The 9,525-nt window shown below is 42.6% G+C and overlaps 1 non-coding gene and 1 pseudogene across 2 annotated transcripts; one reads left to right on the top strand and one right to left on the bottom strand.

Annotated features, from left to right (window-relative positions):
• Nucleotides 1-842: 842 nt before the first annotated feature.
• Nucleotides 843-913, bottom strand: SARC_30211. The gene has a single exon. It is a non-coding gene; the product is annotated as a tRNA-Cys (tRNA).
• Nucleotides 914-7,174: 6,261 nt separating this feature from the next.
• SARC_30210 lies at nt 7,175-7,245 on the top strand (annotated as a pseudogene). The gene has a single exon. The product of its transcript is annotated as a tRNA-OTHER (tRNA).
• Nucleotides 7,246-9,525: the final 2,280 nt, after the last annotated feature.

The raw sequence follows: 9,525 nt of genomic DNA, 5'->3' as shown, positions 1-9,525 counted from the left end.
TTGAGTCCCTCCCCTCTTGGAAAGAGGGAAGGGGGCTGATGGCTCCCTGCCTCTACCATTGCCCCGAAGGGGTAAGGGGTAAGGGGTAAGGTACCGAAGGAGAGGTGCCTTTAGGAGGGTGTCCCTGTCCCCCCTCCACCATAGATCCCCCTACGGTGCAAGGTAATCTATACTTCTCAACCCTAACCTTAGTAATAGCCATCCCAACAGGTGCCAAGTTCTACAACTGGTTATTCCTGATCTACTCCCAACCTTACAACATCCTTCAATCATCCAACCTAGCTTCCTCTCCTTTATCTTTCATATTCCTAAGTATGATCATCGGTGTCACAGGTATTGTTCTAGGTAATAACACCCTCGACATCCAACCCACGAAACTATCCCAATCATCTAACCTCTCCTTTATCCCCTAATTTAGTTGGAATCTAAGAGAAGGCCACAGGTTTCAAGCTTGACAGTGAACTAAAAACCTCCACACCTACAGGTACACCTACAGGTACACGCCCTCTACCATCCCATTTACTTAAAAATAGTGTTACCAAATGAAAAGGCACTCGTAGTTTAGCTGACGACCTAAGCTATAGTTAAAGATACCCCTCCTATGTCGGGGTATGGATGGTCGGTCCCCCGGACTGCGGGGGGGGGTCCCGTCCCTTCCCTTTGAGAGTCCCTAGTCATATAGTTTCTGTGGTGGAGGTGGGTTATCCCTATTTCACTGCTAAAGTTGTCTATAATAAAAGGGTGAGACTTTTTAGCCTCCCGGTGGTTTCTGAGTAGGGTCATCCTGAAGGGGATGTAAGTTATAATATCTCGTTGTCAGAATTCTACACCTGATATCCAAAAGATCAAAGCTGGAATCGAACCAGCGTAAAAGAATTTGCAATCCTTCGCATAACCACTCTGCCATTTGATCCCCACACCTAGAGGATATTTTTTTATCTCTCTTACTCTTAGGGGGAGCAAGCTAGCCCTCTTTGCACTCTACCATGTAAGTTTTCATTTTTACGCTACTCCAGGGGTGCTACGAGGAAGAGACCCAAAAAGATGGTAGACGAGTCAAGCAAAGGTGAGAGGGTCCCTCCCCGGAACCCGGGGAGGCGGCCCTTCGGGGTTCGAAATACTAGAAGAATACTAAAGTGTCGTATGATGGTAGATCCGATGGATGGTAGAGGCAGGGCTCCCGCCTTCAGGAAGGCTCTTACATCCTTGCGGATAGCTCGTTCCTCAGCGAGCTAATTTAATATTACTTTTTCACTCCATCCACCAATTTTACTCTTACCGAAGGAAACCTCTTCCCAGTATCTAGCAGTGGAAAAGGACTTGTTTATGCTAAAATACAATTTATCGGGGGACAGTCTGTTAAGCCTTATATTCAGTATCGTGGAGCAGACCACACAGTATCAATTCCAAGGCTAGGGTAGTTTTTTATTACAATTTTGATTAGAAGGGTGAAATTGATGGTAGGTATAAGTTTACCAAAGTTAACTCTCCTTTTAAGTACTTTAAAAATGATCGGTTTTAGTTTTCATAAAACTGTACTTAAATTCATTGTAGCACCAGAGTGTAGTTAGATTTCATCTTTAACATGCTATGCTACTCTGAAGTAGGACGTATATCTATAACCATATCTGTGTACCCTACTAGACTCAGGTAGATTATAGTGTTTATAATAAGTTAGAGTGACACATATCCATACAACTGGCTACCCTCGAGCTGTGCTTACAAAAGTTGAATCACTCCTTATCTATCACCCCCATCTTACTCTTAAGGGGACCCGTAGAATACCCTCGTACCATAGATCCCGAGGGGATAGATCTTACATTTGGGGGGGGTTAGTAGCCTTTTAGTATCTTGTACCGGGAAGGGACACCTCCGAGGTACTCGAGGGCTCTCTCTGCTCTAAGTGTGTAGGAGTCCTCCACTACCCCGAAGGGACAGGATAAGATAAGATAGGACACCTCCCCGGAAGGGTCCCTCCCTTCCACTTTCTTTCTCTGACACAGTCCTAGCCCACCCCGGGTGTCTATTCTATCCGTTATGTGACTGTAGAACTCCTTATAGTTAATCTTAGGTGGGGGGAGTAGTAGTAACACAGTACCACGACTGGTCTAATTTAGTTAAAACCATCACTTGGGGGTTGGTACCAATACATAATGACTACCTCTTTGAGCGTTAAGATAGCTACCGGGTGAGTGTGTAGGCCTAAGGCCGACGGTAGAGGTGAAAGTAACACTCGCAGGTGGAGTAATTGCTCGCTTTCTTATATAGCTTTGTTGACTTGACTTTCGTTTGTACGGGTCCGGAAGTTCTCACAGTACGACTTGTAAATGTTGATCGCTAACTTCTGTATTGAACTATCGATGTCAATCTTGTATGTAGGAGGATCACCAATATTGTAGCTATCACCTCCCGCAGTTTATTTCATTAGTATAAATATTATATTATATTAAGATATCTACCCTCGGAGGCTTATTTACAATCCAATCCAAATTTTAGAATCTTCTCTCTAAAAATATATGTATATTTATTCTCTGGGTGATAAACCCTTAGATGAGATTTTATTACGGGTACACTCCATTTCATCACTTTAGAATATTATTCTCCTGAAAGAGTATATGGCTATCCACCTTTATTTGGAGGCTATGTAGATTCAATCCCATGTCGGTTGAAGAAGTAAAGTTTAGTGGTTCGAGTGCGTAAGATCTACGGGGAGCATATCTTCCCTCCGGAGGAGGTATTATGAGATAAAATAGGAGGGATATTTAATGTGTGTATGTACTGGTGGTAATATGTGTAGAGGAGTAGTGACAAGAGAAGAAAGAGGTCGGCAGTCAGCCGAAGGAGTTATCCAATGGATAGCCGGGGGGTGATATCTGAGGGTACGAAGGGGTTAAGATAACGATAGATGGTTACATAGCTATATTACAGTATAGGGAGTAGAGTCTAAGTCCTACGAGAGGTCTACCTTAGAGGTGTCATAGGGTATCGGGGTAGCTAGTAGCCTCTTAGTTAGAGTAAGTAATCTTCTAATAGATCTAAGTGTCCTTCCCTCATTCAGGTAAGTATCTACCATAGTTTATATACTCTCTCTCACCCTACCTTTGGCTCATAGAGAGCTAGTTATAGTTGGTTATTATATCCATTTACACAGATATTGATGTGCTTGTATTTATCTGCAATTATTGACATAGACCATTTATTTTACTTATAATTTACTAAACCTCATCGGACACAGTCATGATTGGGAACTATATGCATAGGTTGATTGTTAACCGGGTGGTACGCTGGGTGACTCACTATCTTGCGGTGTCTTTCTTTCCCCTGTATTAGTCTTAGACAAGGACTTAAATCCATAGCCTCACCCATACCTACTACTGGTAGTGCATTGGCCGTCTTATTTACAAGCGGATGGTTTACCAGGTCTGCCCATCGTCCACTGAAAAAGTTCCAGATCGTAGTGTCGGTCAAGAGTTAAGCGGCATCCCCGGGGGCCTGAATATCGTAGCGTAGCGGTTACAAAGTCATTGTTTTAAAAGTGAGATGAGAGATGCCTGCCTTTTTGCACACTATATAAAATAAGTCTGTATCCCGTCTAAGACATTACCACTGGGCCTAAGAGACATCCTTACTCAATCTAGTCCTCTACTACTTAAGAGATATGTGTACTACTTCACCATCACCCATACTAGGGAGATTAATTCCTCTACACCACGAGTTAACCCATCACCGATACATCAATAGTTCTAATAGGTCCAAGGGATATAATTATACACAACACCTAACGGGACTAGAATCTCACCCTTAAATTACTAATGGTACACCCTACTCATTATTAGAACATATCACTACCTCTTGGCAGAAGGCTTACATACCTAAATTTCTCTAGCAGGAATACATATCTCCACTTCCTCTTACAAACTTATGATACCCATTATCTATCCACTACAGAACCTACTTACCCTTATATTATCATTAGGTACTCCACTAATCTATAAGTATCGGAGAGGCAGGCATCCGTAGGGATGGGGATGGACCTAACATCCCGAGGGATGGTAGAACCTTCAGGAAGGATGGGTCTTATCTTACCATATTTTAGATGGTAGTGGTGGCACTCGAGGGGAGCAAGCTTCCACTTTTTATTTTAACGGGGAAGGTCTTCCTACAGTCGTGGAGGGCAGCTCCCTCGTCAGCTAGCTAATATCTTATGATATGACTTTTACTTTTTGGAGAAGATGGAACCGAACCATCTTAATTTTTTAATCATCTCTTAACTTATTACTTCTACTAGTAAATCCAAGGGTAGCCTTCTACCATTTACCCCCGGAGCTAGCTAGCTATCTTTGCACTCCTGGTCTACACGGAGTCGACGAGGGTCCCTCCAGGGAAATAACTTAAAAATTTTAGTCTTAAGCCTACTACAGTTAGATGGTAATGTTTCTACACTCTTGACGATACGACTACTTACCTATAGTTATCAGTATGATATCAAAGTGTAAGTTATATGATTTTCCCTCACCCCCAGGCGTGTGGTCGAGTTATCACGTCTACAAATGGGTGTTCTATGATGCACTTTAATAGTGTCATTTTATTTTATTCACCCCTAGTGTCATATTTCCATACTATGTGAGAGAGTTATTCCTCAGAGAGTGGGCACCTACGGTGGTAGTTCTGATGGGAGCCCATCTCATCCCTTTAGGTATAAGATAGTTAAGCTAGTAGAGGGTTATACACAGAGGGAGAGATAGACTACAATATTACGGGATTACCTAAAATGGTAGCCTCTGTTTTTGGCGGGGATGGTGTTGTCTCCCCATAAAAATTACTTTCCAAGTGGACAGAGGAATGAATATAACATAGGACAATTATTGAGTTATCACACCACACCTATCCCTATCCCTATCTATTAAGATGTAGGTGTCTAAAGATGCAAAGAGCAAATAAGTTACCCTGGGGCCGTGGTAGAAAATATCCAAGCCGGCAAACTTCAAAATTTACTATCGGTGTGAAGAATCACTTATTAACCCTTCATTAGCTAGAAAACTATATCTCTTGTACACAGCTGGTTATCTACTCTACCCATTAGTAGCCATATAGTCTCTTGTACCATATTTTATTTTTGGGTCTCTCCCTCTCCCTCTTAGGACCGTCTATCTTATCGTAAGAGTAGTCCATCGGATGAATCTCTAAAAGAGATGTGTTGTGTTTTAAAATCTAAGAAGGATGGTAGAGGCAGGGCTCCCGCCCTCAGGAAGGATGGATCTCATCTGATGTGATCTGATCTGATGTGATCTTACAGCCCTGCCCTGCCCTCCTTTCGGATTCGAACCATCAACCTTTCGATTATCAACCGACTGCTCCCTGGGGGTTCGATTCCGTGTTGACATCTCATTTATGAATGATGGGGTTCCCGAAGGAGAGTGATGATTATTTTAGGAGGGTCCCTTCCCGGGTTCCGGGGACCCGTCCTGTCCCTTCGGGGTTCCGTAGGTACTCTCTACGAGAGTGTAGGATGTCCCTGACATCCACCACCCTTATAATATAATCTAATATAATCTACTATAATCTAGCCTAGCTTAGCTTAGCTTACACGCCCTCTCTACGAGAGTAGTGGAGGAGGTAAACGTAAACGTAAACACACCTCCTCCTACACGCTCCCTCTCGAGTAGCATAGCATACCATCCCCTCTGTAGCACCCCCCCTCTAATATACTAAGAGGGTGGGGTCCAAGGGTCGTAATTGTTTTTTTTAAGATTTGCCATATGAACAAGCCATCGTTAAAGACCATCTATTGAAGTTCCTGGTGACTGAAATTGAAATAGGCCCCCCCAATATTGGGGGGCATACTCCGATAGGCGGAGATCTCTATCGGGATCGCCAATAGTTAATATGACCATTTTAGGACAAATGGTGATACCCCTGTTAAACTAAACACAAGAAATGACAGAAGGATTAAAATTTGTAGGAGCAGGATTAGCAACAATCGGATTAACAGGGGCGGGTATAGGAATTGGAACAGTTTTTGCAGCATTATTGAATGCCACATCAAGAAATCCTTCTTTAAAGCAGCAACTTTTTTCTTACGGGATTTTAGGATTTGCATTAGTCGAAGCTATTGCCCTATTTGCACTAATGGTTGTATTCTTAATTTTATTTGCATTCTAATTATAAATGGGACGGGGGTTTCTGGAGAGGTGGGGATTTTCAACTAATCACAAAGACAAAGAAATGGGCTCTGTATATAATCTATGGTGCGTTCGCAGGTATAATCGTTTAAAGTCTTTTATTAGAAGAGAGAATTACGTCAGGATAAGAAAAGAAATCGCTCTAGAGAATAAAGGTTCTAAATTGTATAACTGAGCGATAAGTAACCACAAGTATTTTAATGACAACTTGTTTAAGATACTTTTAATTTTTAATATCATTTTTATAAAGATTGTGTTACTTGATATTTTAGAAGGTAATCAAAAAATCTTATTTTTGATTGTAGCCGTATGTTTCTATTGGATATTTTTTTCTTTAGTTATTTACTTACTAATAAAAGCGATAATTGAATTATCCTTTGCGATTATAAATTGGAGAAAGTTTTTGATTAGAAACAGTCCTTTAAAATTAGGTGAATCTATCGGAGCCGTATTTGAAGCTACTCCTAGTATCGTTAGATATTTTATTGGAGCGGGGATCGCGACTGCTGGAGGCATGGTTACCTTTACAGAGGCCCATAGGACTTTAGAGCCGAATATGGCGGACGGTGACCGCCCTATTGCTAAGTCTTGGGAGTGAACCAAAAATAAAGTTGGCGAATGGAAGGGTAGTCCGGTAGATTTACCTTCATAACTTCAGGTCCCTAGCTCTATAGTGGGTGAATCTGTAACTCATCTAAGATTAAATTCCCTAGAGCGAGATTTACTTGAAGTTAAAAAAAGTGAAATAGCGTTAAAGGTGAAAAAGGCAGCTATTGAGAAAGCGATTTCATCTAATAAACCTTTTTAATATTAGAACACAAATCGGGTCCGAATAAACCTTAATTAAATGTGTCCCTTCCTATCAAGGGGGGACACTCCCCGGTCGTAGGGGGGCACTCCCAAGGGGGAAGCACTCGAGAGGGAGGACTCCCTCGAGTCCCGTCCCTGAGGACAGTGATGTACTTCTCTGAATTCAAGAAGGAACACTCTAAAGACCGATGGCTCAATTTGGTAGAGCGTAGCGGGAACGCTTTAATTAATGGTTCAAATCCATTTCAGCCTATATTCTATAAAGAGGATAACCCGGTTAGGTGGAGGGTCGTGGATGTCAGGGACATCCTATGTGAACAGGTACACCTACACGCCCTCCCGAGAGGATACTATGGAGATAGCTATAGCCAAAAAAAGAGATGGTACAAGAGACTATGTAAGATGAGATCCATCCCTCGGGAGACCCTCGGTGGGCGAGCCCTTCACCAAGTAGAGCTTTACCCTATCGGGTCTTATTACATAAACCTTTACCTTACTCACGTCACCCCAGTACTGCTCTTCATAATACTGGACGCTCTGCTATTTTTTAACTAACAGACATTCTAACTCGAGTAAGGAGGTTAAAATTTTTATGAATAGGACGCACTTTTAGCCGTCACTTATGTCTATCCAGATCCGCCTCGGGGTGTGTCTGTTTAAAAGCGAGTGTGGAAGGATCTAGATAACCATGGAATAAAGTCGTTCGAACTCAGGAGAGGGAGTAACTGTTTATCGAGGTAGTAGATAATAACCTCAGACATGTAGATACGAGGGGTGTCCATAAACTTATCTGGGTAGTAGGCTACAACCCTCGGGGGTCTTAGGGACCCCTCCTACCTCTTGTGGTTATATCTCTCCCATCTCAACTACTACCCCAGATCTAGACATTTTATCCATGAGAAACGCATAGTCAGAGGAGAGAAGAGTTGATACAATTGGGTTAGATGATCCCCGCGGGGATAAGGTGTCCCTACGGGATAATACACATGTTTATCACTTCATAACCCTTGATCTATCACAGTCTAGCATAGACTATGCCTAGAGTCCCCATCCTCACTCCGCTAAACATACGTTAACACTCTCTACTGAACCAATATACCTAATTGAGACTTTTTTAAAATTCTTACCTTATTTAACTACTGACTGAAGACATTACCTAAAAAAGGGTGGGGAAGAAGTTCAATTTTTCCGTACAACCTATCATGTAAATTGCTGATCCCACAGAGATTTTTATTTTTTTCCAGAGTGAAAATTAATCTTACAGCTAGTAACAACCCCGGGATCTTATAAGGTTATTGGGTCAACTTACTATTCTGGGTTATCTAACGAGTGATTGCAAAAGTCTACAAGGATCGTGGATGGTGGGTGCTCCCTGACGGACTCCCGTAGAGAGCACCACGGTGGAGGGTCCTATTGGGATTAGTGAATACGTACAAGACTATACCGATAGGGTGCTATGTGTCTGCAATAATATCAGGTGTGTGGACTCAAGACAAACGAGGATAGTCCCACGGGTAGTGAAGTCAAGTTTTAAAACTTCGTTCCATTCACTATGCGGAGTCTGCCTTGTTGCATGATACCATCTGGGTACTACACAGAAAGTCTCTAGAGTCACTGCCACACAATACCGAACTCACAGAAACAGTAAATGATTTTTAGAGTGCTTTGCCCAGGTATCTCACCGATCGATTCTTGCTCAAGGTCAGTTTTTGGGTAGCTCCACTTAAATTTTGTCTTGGTCATCCACTCTAGTTTATTTGGACAGAGAGATTTGTACGCGCGAGGATATGGGTTTACTTTCACCAGGTGATTGAGTGACGATAATTATACCGTTAAGTCATAGCTGTTCATCTTTGGTAGCATTACAGTGAAGATAAGATTTAAAGCAGTAGGATAGATTGAGAAAGGTTACTGCAGTGTTGAGATCCAAATCCATTCTCATAGTGTCGGCTCCTATGACACTAAACTTGCTGGCTACTCTATTTGTACTCTTGCTTGCATTACCCTGAGGTAGAGGTGCCTGTTGACTCAAGTCTTAGGTCTTAGGTCTCTGCACTTCTTCATCAAAGTCCTTGCTTCCATGGGATTGCGGCTTATCACAGTGGCAGTCGCTATCGTAGGTTTTGTAAGCCATGCGAGAATGCATATGACTAATAACTCAAGGGATGTCGAGGATATGCTAGTACACAAATTCACAGCGACCATGGCAGCAAATTACTGTGGATCGTACCTGACAACTAGGAATAAAAGTGGTGCACTTGTCTTGTAAGCGATGCGAAGGCAAGGCGGAATTTGGAGAAAGCAGGTAATCCATCTGCGGGTACAAGGTCACGGCTAGTAGTTCGGGCTGCCAACCTACAGCCTACGGTCCCACCTGTGCCTACTCGCTCACCGACAATATTGATGGCAGCTCTACCACTTCGCGCTCCTGGTACACGTAGCGGTAGATAGCAAACCTACCGCCTAATGAGTAAATGGTTGCAGTCGCTACCGTAGGTTCTCTAAGCCATGCGAGAATGCATCCACCATTACA

This window comes from Sphaeroforma arctica (assembly GCF_001186125.1).
Source record: "Sphaeroforma arctica JP610 unplaced genomic scaffold supercont1.985, whole genome shotgun sequence".
In the NCBI taxonomy this organism is placed as follows: Eukaryota; class Ichthyosporea; order Ichthyophonida; genus Sphaeroforma; species Sphaeroforma arctica.
The sequence above is the reverse complement of the archived record's forward strand: the minus strand, read 5'-3'. Positions and strand labels throughout refer to the sequence as shown.